Below are 14,635 nucleotides of genomic sequence, written 5' to 3'. Positions count from 1 at the left end.
ACGCCGATTATCTACGATTCGAGTGTACCCAACCCGGTTAATCGGTCTTTTGAGTGTATTCATTGGCAATTTCCTATTTCCGCATTTAGATGAGAGGATCACGAAAGCTATACGCGAGAGAGAGATTTAGTAATTCATTTTTTATTATAATATAATTTTTAGAATTAATTAAAAAATAAACGCAAGACATCAAATTACTAAACTAAATTTTTCTTGAACAAAAAAAAAAGAAAAAAATCTACATTTAGTTGAACAAAAATATATACATGCTAATTTTAAATTATTAATTTAATAATACCTTCATAATCAATTTAAGAACTAAAAAATGTATAACATTTGTAAATACATAACTAGCGCTATTAAAGTATTGTTAAAATTAATTTATGCACGTAACATTAACGCAAAATTTCAATATTTATGTTAATTAAATATCAATTTATAATTAAGAATTATGGATTAAAGAATCCATATCCATATGGATTGAGGGATAATGCCGTCAAAAAGAACGTAATCCATGCGTGACGCAACATGAAAGCACGTAACTTTGAAATATTTCACAACAGTAACGTTACAAGCGAGATTATCCATATAATATCTCTCAACGTAATTTCCTTTTTATATCCATATTTCACATTTATCTAGCTCCATTCTATAATTTAATCCTCTTGTATAGTTTTCCAAATCCGACACAAATATTATACATATATTTAGATACAAGCGTTAAATAAAGAATATTAATCATATAATTCGTAAACGATAATATTAACCATCTAACAGCAATAATAGCGAAATATTATGCATATAAGAAAGGTATAAGAAGATAAAATGCGAGTTAGAGATAAGTATGAAATACGGATATAAAAATGCGATTACGGTGATGAGCTCATTACGTAGCTAATCTGCTTATGGCAGATTAATGTTACCGCGCCGTTTGAAATATTTCAAAGTTTACGTGCTTTCGTGTTGCGTCGCGCACGGTATCATGGCTGTGTATTCTCTCTGGCTGTATTACCCAAATCCTCACCTTAATCCATAATCCCTAATTACAAATTGATAAGTAATTAACGTGAATATCGCTCACGCGTCCAATGCATTAATATCGGAGCGCCATTTACGGCAATTCCCGTTGTTAGCTAATCGATAATCGTACTAATCCAGTGGCCTATTATTTTCTCATTCTACAACGGCAAAACTAAAAAATTTTCGATATCACATAGTAAAAAAAATTAACATAAAATATTTCATATAAAAGAAAAATCACTTTATCTTTATTATTTAATATTTCTTAGACAATTTTTTTCAGCACTCTTTTTAAGAATTAAATATAAAAGTAATAAAGTAAGTATATAATCATAAAAGGAAACTTCAATTGTGATCTTGGTCAACAGCTCGCACAATAAAATATATCTCATGGACTTGATGTATGACTATTCTCTTGCCTGAATTTTACCTCAATCTATTAGTAAATTGTGTATATTAATTAAATAGATCTTCAAGAAATTGCAAATTTATTAATGCGTATTAAATTTTTGAATATTGAGTATGAATATTAAGTATCTTCCATCGTTGTTTGTCCCATTAACGAGCGTCCATTTGCTATCAGCTAGGCGTATTCGTCGCCTCTGTAGTAATACATCTGGCAACGTATAATACGGTTTGTAAGGAACGCCCGAGAAATGAGACCTTTAATTAAAGGTACCACAATTTTCTTCCCTATCTCCGTTGCACAAGTTGGCGCGGAAAAGAGAAGCGGCGCGATGCGGGACAAGAAGTAGACGAAATTCGACTCGCTCAGGAGAACTAATTTCGCCGTTGCGGTTCGCACATATATTTATCCACGAAGGTGTATTCCGCGGGGTGCAATGAATGCACCACATCGGATAAGACACATAAAAAAGTTCCGCATACAGCAGCCGCAGCGCCGTCCATGCCGCCCGCCGTCCGTGTTCTCGATAATACAACGCCTTGTTTACGGTTTTCGAGCTTATCTCCCGGTTTTTCAATTAAATGAAGCGGCGCGTCCAATTAAAAGCGCGCATATCTCCTGTGATCCTCGAACAATAGATGATTCAATGAAAAAATTCGATCAAATATATTTATTTTTTCTCCTGATAGCTGTGTGATCTATATTTCTTGAATATTTGATGTCACGCGTCGTGGGAATTATGCAATGCAACAATAACGTCATTTGATATCTTGCAGCCATAAACTGCAGCCTGTCGTATAATGAAAACGCGTTATTACACATCGTTGCACTCTATGTCGCGAATAACTTCTGTGACAATTACTTCGGATTTACTCCGTCTTAAAGTTAATACTTGTCCAAACATAAAGTTCTAACGACGTATGGTTATAAAATAGTTTTGTTTACAATTACTCTAACTTATAATTAGCAGGGGAGCTTGGAAGCAGTCTCTCGCGCGCGTGCGAAAAAAGAATGCGTGATTGTTTCCAAGTGGATAAATTTCATTTATAATAAACAATAATTGTAAAACTATAAATTGCTAATCACTCTCAGTATACTACCTAAATAATAAAACTTTGAATTTAAGTTTTCGTTCTTTTCTTCTTTTTTTCTTCGTCTGCTTCCTCATTGATATTTATAATAATAAATAAATAGAGCTTCTTTAAAAATTCGTTTTTATTATCTTCAATCATTCAAAAATTGAACTCGGTTTTTTAAAGCACGTCAAACATTTTTCAATTGCTTCGCTTTGGGTACCGCGCGCGCGTGTCACCGCAAAGTATATAGACTTTACAGGAGGTGTCGGTTTTTTAGAAATAATTTTTCTCAAGAAAAATATTATAAGGATAGGAGTAAAAATCGCTACCATTTACAAGGGTATATAAGCAATATACAATTATTGGTTGCGAAATCTATTTAAAAGCAATATTTTTAAGTGGCAACAAGCACGATTGTTTCTAAAATTATGATTTATACATTTATTAAGTATATCATCTTTTCAATTTTTTTGAAAACATCGCATTGTGTACGTAATTAAAAATATATTTTTACGCTTTTATATATAAGTAACCTAAGTTAGAAATAAACATGTATGTTTTTTCCAATTATTCTCATTAACACGTACAAACTTTAGAAAAATCGATAGTTTTACAAATAGTTTTTATATTAATGCTTATCCTCGACTTCTCGTTTGGAAAATCTAGTTAGAACATGTTTTTATTTCAATTGTTAATGCTAGCATGCAAGAGAAGATAATTTCTTTGGCACTAACCGTCTTCTAATTGTATATACGTGAATGCTGATGAAGTTGCGTCCGGCTAGCCACTTCCATTTTGTGGTTTTCCGGAAGGCACTAGACTGAGAAAACTAATTTCGCCGCGGTCGTCCGCGTATGTAGCCATTTTGAGTAGAAAATATTCCGCGAGACCTAATGAATATATCGCGACAGGTCGGACGCATGAATAGCCGTGAAAGTTTCGTTTCTTTCTTGAGTAGAATGATAATGCGTTCGCATATAAAAATGCGAACATACCGGCAAAATGCGGGTATAACCGAATATTACGCATGCAACAATTACCTCTACAATTTTCATAATTTACAATTAATATTCTTTAGAAGAAAATGTAAATATGATTATGATAAAAAATGTGAACATAAACATAGAATAAATAGAAAATTTTAATCATATTTATTTATACCTCTGTGCAATTTATCTTTATAATATAATATTCAAAGTAAGTTCGTGCGCGAGATATATTCGTGAGAAACAAGTGTAAAAAGGTATATTTTTTTAAATTATCAAACTAATTATGTATAGGTTTATTTACACAATTAAGATAATACAATTTTCTAATTAACTTTAAGTAATTATTATCAATAGTAGCTTTATCAAACTAAATTGAAAATTACTTTAATCTAAAAAATAAGATAAATATTACACACATACATTCTAAATTAAACTTTTTTTATGGAGTATAAAATTTGACAATTACCTTCAAATGTATATATATTTTTGTAATTACTGAAATCCGATTAAATGTTAAATTTACCAATACATCTGTACTATCTGAATTTAAAATATCCTATGAAGAAAATACTCAAACAAATAATGTTTTCGATAAAACAAAAATTATATCAAAGTTTCACATTTATTACATCAATTATATCATTCAAAAAAAGATGATTTCTTTTAACAAGATATGTTGATGCCTTCAGTTGTTAGATTTATTGTACTCATTAAACATATATCTAGATCGAAGAACTTATTTTATCTAATTTACAGTTTTGCGAAAAATATATATATCGTAAAAAGTTGTTTCTCATTTTGATAAGTACAGTAAAATATTATTCTTGTCGACAAGAGTAGTAAGATATAGGTTGATTAGTTAGAAATTATTCAAACTATAATTATCCCCTGCTAAATTTTCGAATAATTGAAACCAATGAGTCATAAGTTTTGCGTTCAATTTTATGTACATATAAATTTTCCATTTGCCTTTTCGCCATATTGTTATTTTCATCGTTGTTGTAGCCTTTTTGGTTTTATGGTTTATAGAAAAAAGTTCAACCTTTTATAAAACAAGTAAGTTTAGCTTTCAAAATGCCCGCGTGATTATCGTGGTCGCCAGTGCATCGTGTTATCGATTATTGAAACATATGGAATATATATGTTGTGCTCACCGAGCGTACATTCGCTTCATAAAAGCGCTCCAAATAATTTTTTTGACACAAAATAATTTAATTTAATAAAAAATATCCAACCATCTATTTCAAATATAAACTCTTCTTGGCAAATATAATTAAATCATACATCTTCGAACAATCCTGTAAAAAATTTACAAAATGTCTCATAGACGCAGGTGAAAAATGTAAAATTTTAATACATATTAGTTATTGCAAAAAAGATATTTTTAGAATCTGTTTTTAAAAATTAGTTCTCTCTTTCCTTTTTCCCTCAGTAAAAATTTCAAGCATATAAAGCTTAGTTTATTATATTACGAGATGTGTTCTCGCGGTACAAAATACGAACACACTAGTTTTTCTGGGAACAAATCTATTTTACAATCTTGATAAAAGTGGTTTTTTTTTCAGACAAAAAATATCTAAATAAAGATTTTGCGAATATAGTAACGTTACGAATATAACGAACGTATATACATGAAAGATTGTAAAGAAAAAGTTCTACGATTTTACGTGTCGGATGTGTATGCTTGCCAGGAAGTTCAACGCGCGCACGCGCGCGGTGTCCTTTTCCCTGGGGACTACGACCCGAGGACAAAGTAGTTGGAAGCGAACCGAAACTTTCTCGCAAGGTTATTCTCTCGCGGGCGTGTTTTATTGCCGCGGTCCGGCCGGCGTGGCGCGCCCGAGTATTTTGTGAAGATTTTTGTAGAGTAGTCGGCAGATTACTTTTATCCGTATTCCGCACTAAGAGTCCTGCTTCGGATTCACCTAGGGATGCCGGTCGAATGAATTCCTCGAAAGGATGTGAGTTGAGAAAGAAATTGATTCACCTATCGTACGCGCACAGACGCCGCGCGTTCGTATAAATAGGATATATGTATACGTATATACGAGATATTCCAAAAAACTACCATACTGAAAAATTAAACTATATTGAAAATTACGTACACCAGAAACCAAACTAAGAAAAATATCGTACGTTTCAATGTTGAAGAATAAATACTTTCTTAACTAAATAAAAGAAACTTTTCTTAATTTAACTCCAAGTCGACTTTAGCTAAAACTTATAAGAAAAAGAGAGAATTTTAATTAAAAAATTTATCATTTTCAATCTCTAATTTGTATAAAGGAAATTAACATTTTCAATCAGATTTTCACCGAAGAAGGTTAACTTCAAATGTACATATACATACATAACTTTATAAAAAATTTAAAATAATTAGCTGAAAGAAGCAATAATAATGCTTAATATGTATTATATTTGTCTTCTTATTAAAGAAAAAAAATTTTTAAGATCTAACTTTCTACAGGTTTAAAATATGACAAACAGATATATATCTTTTCATAATAATACGCAATATATATAGTTATTTCTGTTTATGTAAAAATATTGTAAATAATGCTAAATAAGTTAAATTTTGCCATTTCGTTACCATCTCTTCAGAATGTATACGTATACATATGCTTATACTACTGCAAGTAGTTACATAGCTAAAAGGAAGACGTATAGAGAAATAATTTCCGAACCCGTTCGCATCTTATCATAGACATCACTGGTAAGACAATAAATTTAAAAAATATATCTTATACAGAATATTTAAAACATATTACGAATATAACATACAAAATATATGTATAACATACATGCATGGTAAAAAATATCTGATTAATAATGCCGGAAAAATATTTGAACACATCTCGCTGTTTAATAGTAAAAATCTTAATTCCTGAACGACAATCAATCCTAAAGCATAGCCTGATTTATTCTCGTGTTGCACGTGGCCGGCAACCCGAGCGAATTCTAATCGTCACGCTTCTGTTTCCAGTCCTCGCACATCCACGGTGAAATGGTTCCCAAGCGGCGTCACTCGGTACGAACCGTCGCATCGGGCATACTATGAAGATACAACTTCGTTTACGAAACAGGCATTTCGCAACGGCTACGCGCGTCAGACAGAATTCCTCAGAGCTTTCCTCATCTATTCGCATGGTCTTGTATATTGATTATTTAATCGCGCGTCGCCCTTTTTCGTCCGACTAAAATTTTCCTGACCGGAAAACGGAAAAACTCACTGCATCATATAGCGCAGTCAATGGAAAATTTCCTCTGGGGTGAACTTTGCTAATTCTAACGGACAAGGTGGCCGGTGACCAATTTCGTTATCGAAGTTACCTTGGTTAACCGCGTGTGCTACACGTGTACATGGCTGCACTATATATACGCGATGTAATAGAGAAAAAGATGACCGCTGCGGTACGACGAAAGGGACCTTTTGCGCGACGGAGAATTAACTTTGACCAACCTATGTTGGTTACGACCTAGTTTTTTCACCCGTTTCTGCAGCTTGCAAGGTCTGCAGAGGTTTCATTGTAGTGAATACTTTGGATAAAATATGTTTATTTTTTAACAAATTTTTGCTAGAGCAATGCTCCAGTGCAATAGTAAAAATAGTTTAGCAGATAATTATTTTATTTTATTTTTTTTTAAATAGAAGAATTAAAAAAAAAATAGCTCTCAGCACACAGTAGCTAATTCTTTTTAATCTGTCTTAATAATTAAATTTTAATAAATAAATTAAAAACAGAATAGTTATTATGTGCATAGAATTTTCCAACGTCCAAATGGGCGATTGAAAAATGTGATTCGTAAGATTCGTTAATAATTTATTAACTCGAAGTAATGAATTTTCTTTCGTTGCTATAGTCATTTAAATAATTAAATTAAACTCATTTCCAGTTATCCTTTCGGTCCATGACCTGATATCTTCTTTAGGAAAAGTCTTAGTAACAAACTTCGCTAATTCCGCGATGTAAGGATAGCAACAAATATCATTACCAAAGTTGTCTTGGATAATCGAATGGAATGCATTATATATACTTACAAAGTATGGAATTTTATAAGATAAACAATAAAAAAATAATAAAGATTGCTACCGAATATTCGACATAAGTTAATTTATATCTTAATTCAAAAAAAAAACATTTAATATGTTAATAATAGCTTATATAATACATAAAATGTTAAATTATAACTTAATTATGATTAACTAACTGCGTTTAGCACGCGTATATAAGAAATAAAAAATTTATCGTGCATTTTACAATCTTCTAAAGATTGTAAAATGTCATAATGCGCAATAAACACTTACTCACTTTAGAACTTCGTCAAATTATAATTGCAGAAATTATATTACGAATACTGCCGTAAAGATGTACTTCATCAATCAATAATATCCCACGTACGTTGCACTACATCATTCTTGTGTTTTTCATCAAAGCTGTAAGATACACGCTTTGAAGTAGATCGCGACTTTACGTTCAACGCGTTCAACACTCTAATCTTTCATGGTCTCGCAGGTAGTAACTCGTAATATTATTATCGCCGCACATTGTATATCGCGCGCGTGTTTCCTAGCCACCGACTTTCATCACCGTAGAGAGACCAAAGTTGCGCGACGTTGCATAAAGCAAGACGCGTATGCAAGTTTGCGTGTGTGTATGTGTCTGTGTGTGCATGTGTGCGTTTGAGTGTGAGTACACGCTCGTGCAAATGCGCGCCGGCAAAAGTTGCTAGAGGAGAGTTTAACAACTGAAACGGCCGAGAAGGCACCGCCAAGGTAACTGTTGTTCCAGCAACGTCCGGCTATACATGCAAGCCCTACTACCAGCTCGACGAAGAGTTATAGCGCGACGCCCATTCGCCGGAAGTAAAAGTAACGTCTTCCCTTGATTTGGTCGCGCAAACCCAACAGCGTCGTAAAGCGACAGCATAATGCCCGCCACGCAATTTACGTTTTAATCATCTGCAGTATTGGTTTAACGACAATGATGAAAACGGAATTACTTTCTCTGGTTTCCTTTCGCGGAGAACATTACATTATCGATTCTCCGACAAAGTAAAATTTACGACCACGCAGAAAAATGTCGAAACTTCCGCAACAAATGCGATTTGAAGTTTTATACTTAAATCTCTCATTATTTCTTTCTCCCGTTAATAATTATTAACATTTAATGATTATTAGGATTAATAAAAATAAATACAAATAATTTTATGTCCTATTGCTTTTCTGATTCGTCGAATTAATTGTCCATTATTAAAGTTTCGTTTTATGCAATATAAAGGATTTTTGCATTGAATCGATGCTAAATTAAAAATGAAATAAATGTAGCAGCTAACTTAAAATGGTATCCAATTACGCTTTCAATTTGTAATCTGTCATTTCTTTAAAAAAAAAAAATCCAATCACAGATTTTGCAAATTTCGCGGTATAGAATATAATATAGCCAAAGTGAGGAAACAGTGGAAAATACAAAAATTCGTATATTCGCGTTTAACGAAATATAAAAGATACATAAAAGTTATTCAATTCGTTTTTCAAAGATTATATATCAGAAAAATATGATTTATATGGTTTGGATATAGGATTTATGTTTGGATATATGTACAGAAAAATTGAGATAAATACTTTTATCACTTTGTATGACACATTTAACATCCAATAGATATAGATATATGTTTAGAATCGACCCATCATACATTCCATTACGTAACAACACACACACACGCACACAAAGTTACTTCCTTTTCAACTTGCTCAATTTTTCAAATTTTCGATTTTTCAACTAACAGAGCTCGATTAAGCGAGAACACTACTACCTGGCAATTTTCATGTTTTTGTAACAAAAAACAGCTTTTGCGGAACGCAGGTTGGCGATTTCATCAGCGAAAGACCAACAGTTGAATATTGCTGCCCTGCCTATTCTATGTACACCGGCCCCACTTTGGCTATACGTAAACTAACATTTCACCACGCAACTCAAGATCTGTGTTACCGTGTTTTTGTTGTAAACTGATATTGCAGAAAAATTCAAACGTACATATGTATATCGAAGATGAGAAATGTTTCTGCGCGTTTTAGAAATTATATATTACTTTAAAGTAGATTTTATTTTATTTTCACGATTATAGGGACTTAAAGATAAAACTTTCTCTTCTTTGTAATAGTTATCTCCTATTTCGTAATTTCTTGAAATTTAATTTATATTTAAAACAATTTTTATATATACATAGGTACATAGGTACATATACATATTTAGCTTTCTTAAAAATATTTTCATGCCAAGTCTTTAAATAATCATTATCGTTAATATTAAAAAACTTCATGAGATTATTTAAATATTAAATATAAATGCATACAGCGCGCTAACTTTGAATACTTCATGTGGAAACACATTGATCTTTCTGATAGAGCTCCAACTCCAACATACTTTCAATAAACTTTAAAGGCTCGCCGTAAAAAACAGCGTGCTTCTGTGATTAGATGTATCTGATGAAAGATAAAATTTATCCGATGAACGATCATACGTGTCAGACTCAAAAAACAATACTTTTCTTTATTATCGCCGTTGACACATGCACTCAACGCAGTTTACGGAGCTTCTGCTGAAGGCAATAAATTCCTCGCTCACGTGCAGTGTGTACCTATAAAACATAAAAGGTTTGTTCGCAGTTGGCCTCAACTCCGTATAGCTTTTACGTTCATGATAGAGAAAAATATCGTCGCAACAGTTGTCTCCCCGAATCTGACGTCGGGTCGCGCGACCGTATCTAGTTACGATCTACTAAGTGGTACATTACGAGCAACGCGGCGATATTGAGATTCTGAATTTTTATAGTCGTGATTTTAACACTATAGTTACATCACTTGATATTCCCTGTTATATTGTAATTCGATTTCATAAATTTAAATTCTCAGTAAATATAGACTTCTACCTACAATATTTCCAATGTTCCACATAGATATATATAGACACGTTAATAAATTTTATAATATATTAGAATTTTAATAATTGATCTATCTATTAAAATTCTGTTGAATCATTTTTTTTAAATTAAAATAACCTGAAGATTAATTTTCCGTTATGCATATATACCTATATCTTTGAAACATAAAACTAAAAACAAGTAAAAAAACAAAAAATCTAAAACGTATCAAACATTAGCTATATTATTATATATCTTGGTGGGCACCTACAAGAGTCAGCTTTCAGTGAACTGTCACAAAGGGAGGGATGAAGTTGCGTATAACATGCATATTCCTCCTTTGGTAATGTCTGTGAAAAAAAGAAAGAAAACATTTTTTTCAAAAAGATACCTCACACACACACACACACACACACACATGCGCGACTTCAATCCCTCTCGCTTTTTCCCGGTGCCACATTTTTATTTTATCCCTTTTGTCGCGGTGTGCCTCATCTGCATTCCTGTACTTGCGCCGCAACCGTCCTTAATGGCGAAGGTCGGTCCTGAGCGAAAAGAGAAAAGGAAGAGAGAAGGGCGCTGCCCACATACACGTGCTTTCTGTGTCACGGCGTTTTTATTCGCGCTACCACCGCGAAAGGACTCGAAGAAACGGAATTAAGCGCTTAATTTAGCGTGCTACCTGATCCCTTTTTTGCGACCTGGTCACTCTTAATTGCTGCATCTTCCACGCCAACGAATCAGCAGTGAAGCATCTATGTACTTGCACGCAAAAGAGATGGCGAATCACGAAATAGCAGAAACGGATGAATTAGACTAATTTTACGTATAATATAGTCAATTTATAAGTTTATTACCAGTAAAAGAAAAATTTGTGCAGAAAAACGATCCGCGTAAATCCATGCCTTTTTTTTAAGTATCGACCTATTATTAATATTTCAATCAGAAATGGATTTTATGTATATGTACATAAATTGCATAAAAAATAATGTAACATAAACATATCAAAAAAAGTTATGTTATCACTTTGAGAGGTAATAAGATTTTCTTTAGATCTTCATAAATTAAACAGTGATATAACTAAAGATACTTAGGCCCACTAGTCTCAACCGCATCGTTAATGTAACGAAATAATATCCAATTTTGATTAATTAATTCAAATATATGTATGAATTCGATATGCGAAACATAAATTCTATTAATAAATTCCAACAGTTTTTCTCTCAAAATTTGTGAATTATGCAAGCAGCAATCATATTTGCTATATCAATATCGAAGAGATCCCTCGACGACACTCTTATAAAAGTGTGTGCACAATCGTGAATATCAATTAACTTGTATTGGTATAATCAACTATTTAAAAGCTTTTACTATGAAATAAGAAAATATGTATTCATCAGCACGCGTTATCCAATTTGTTATATAACTTCGATACCTCTTATATATGCTTCAATATGCAATCCATGCGACTTTCCACAGGCAATTAACTTGGCTGTTACAATAGCTTGCAAAATATAAAGCGTTAAAATTCTATTTGTCGGGCGGAAGAACTGAAAATTTCAGCTATGTTCGGCAGTATAGCGTACAGCTGAATCGCACAATCCGTCGAAAATATTTTATGACGTTCCACGGTTCACGCCTGAAAAAACTACTGTAAAAATTTCAGTTTTGACGAGCATTTTTCTAGCTTCATTCAGCCAGGTGCCTGTTTTTCGACGTTTTTCGGAACCGTTAGCAGTAACACTATGTCATGTCTCTCTATTCAACGGAATATATGGAATCGATCGCAGAAACAATCGACAATTTTACAAGACGGACGAACAAACCGCAAAAAGTTTACAAAATTGAAAGAAAATGCGTTTTCCTCTACTTTCTATTTCTTTATAATTTTTTTATGCTTTATCTTTTATGAAGTTTGCATCTTGAAATATGTCATTAGGCGAATGTAATAATCCATTGAATGGTTTCTAGGACTATAGCGGTTTGTAAAAAGACTCTGTTTTTGCTGTCTAAAATTCCATTTTTGTTTGCAAAAACGCGGCGAAAAAACTAAATTTTCGCCGATTTTTTTCCTGCCAACAAGACGATTCTCACGCGTACTCGACACTTGGAGGATTACACACTCGAAATACATTATACGTGCGCATATAATTTTGAAGTATCCATGATTCAACAGAAACAATAACCGTGTTGTAGGTACATAGTATATCTTCCGTTAATACATTCAAAAATCAGATCAATCTTTTGTATACGTTTTTATATATAGGTTTCAACATGTTCTCACGAATCAACCATTCTTTTTACTAAATAATGTTTGATATTAATTAGAAAATTATAAAAAGAATATGCACACGCTAAAAAATAAAAAAAATAGCATGTATATGTTATTATTATATATAAAATAGTCTTATATATTTTATATTACAATTTAATAAAATAACAGAGAAAGTATCAACTGATGTTATACACACTCAATATAATAAATAAATGAAGTTTTGAATCACATAACGTTATTAGTGATATTATTATCATTAGCACATGTATTGTGCACATGCAATTCATCGTCATCAGATGTGACAAATCAGCCTTAATTCGCGCCAACGGTGGCATGCTATAATTATAATTCCAATGCAATCGGATTCGAACAACAGCAGCGTCAGCTGCTACAATTCCGTTTCTAAGTAATAAATAAATGTTATTGAAATAATTTATTACATACATATCAAGCAATAATGGTCACAAATAGCTGCCATAATTTCTACTAATACTGTAGTATTGATATCCATAATTTTTAAGTATCAAAATCATATATTTCGTGCGTTATTGCTATCATTTACTACTGTTTTTGTTGACGCATTAATTATATTTCATATCGTGTGCGTTTATTTGCATTTTGCATAAATTAGCATAATCAATTTTATTATACCTTAATTGTAATAAAAAATTATTTTAGTTATAAAATTTTAGAATTATTAATATAATGTAATATGTAATATAATTTTTAGAAGATTAGTTCCTAATTAAAATTTTCTTTTGTTTATTCTGTGCATGTAAAATTATAAATTAACGTAACATTATATTACTATTACTATTGATATTAAAAGATGCTTTAATTTATTATTATATAACATATACGTACACACATATATGTCAAACAAATATTCTTTAAATTTAATTATATAAATATTCTATATATATTGTACATAAAAAATTATTGTTGGATTAAAATTGAGTTTCAAAAACATAAACAAAAAGAAATTATTTTGCACTAAAAAAGCGTCGACTTTGGTCTTATTGAAAGATCTGTTACTAAAATGAGATAACATAAAAACAAAACACAAGGGCTCCTAATATAATTTCTAGATAAGGGAAAGATGGATTAGCATAGGCCTCAAAATTAACACGCGTATTAAGAGCGTTAAAATGATCTAATTAATGTGACGAAATACGATCCGTCGTGATTGTTGCGGCCGTTTCAATATTCAGTATATCAATTATGTCACATGTGAGAAACGCTCTAGGTGCACCACTTAAGTGATAGTATCGCGGCACGTAAAGTACACATGATCGCGTGCAGCACGCGATAATTAGCGCCGCACACCTTTCGTGCGGTGCAAATCGCAAAATTATACGCGCTGAATAGGCGTTAATAAAGCGAAACTATTGCATCGTCAACGCATTTCTGCAGGTTCTTATTAAAATTCTTATGAAGCGCAAAATCTCAAAATAATATGTGCATATTAGATTTTTAATATTTTGCTTGTTTGATTGCCTTTGTAAAAAATATGAAACGCTCGCATCATTCCAAAAATGTACGTCACTCCATGACACTACTTAACTATTTAATACTTTTCGATTGAAAGCTATAAAATTAAAACAAAGTCATAGCAAACATTAATTTCAATAAAATCTATTTAGTTGTGTTATTAAACAATACAAAAATATCTGAATTATACTTTAGAGTTTGTATTCTGTCTACGACTTTTTCATGAATAAGAAGAGACCATTTAAAATCATACCTGCACATATAACAAATGAAATAAAAAGAATAATTTTGGTAATTTTCAGCTGTCGATAATAACTTAATAGCAGAAATAAATAGTATGCCACTAGCCGTAAAATTATTTCCATATTAGTAATACTTAAATTAAAACCTTTTCGTATATATATATATATTTTAATCTACATATTAAATAATTATCGTAAAGCCGTCTGTTCCGCAA

At 31.8% G+C, this 14,635-nt stretch overlaps 1 protein-coding gene across 8 annotated transcripts in view; it reads right to left on the bottom strand.

Annotated features, from left to right (window-relative positions):
- Positions 1-14,635, bottom strand: part of LOC143895503 (uncharacterized) — a 257,055-nt gene that overhangs the window by 85,411 nt on the left and 157,009 nt on the right. The window contains exon 1 of one of the 8 annotated variants that reach the window (XM_077402673.1): positions 10,684-10,744. The exons of the other annotated variants lie outside the window; for them this stretch is intronic. The gene's annotated coding sequence lies outside the window, so the exon portion shown is untranslated. Of the gene's footprint in view, positions 1-10,683; positions 10,745-14,635 lie in introns of those variants that run through there. 8 annotated transcript variants of the gene reach the window in all.

This window comes from Temnothorax americanus, unplaced genomic scaffold (assembly GCF_048541705.1).
Source record: "Temnothorax americanus isolate GAGA-0224 unplaced genomic scaffold, ASM4854170v1 Scaffold16, whole genome shotgun sequence".
Taxonomy (NCBI): Eukaryota; Metazoa; Arthropoda; class Insecta; order Hymenoptera; family Formicidae; genus Temnothorax; species Temnothorax americanus.
This window is presented reverse-complemented; position numbering and strand designations above follow the sequence as displayed.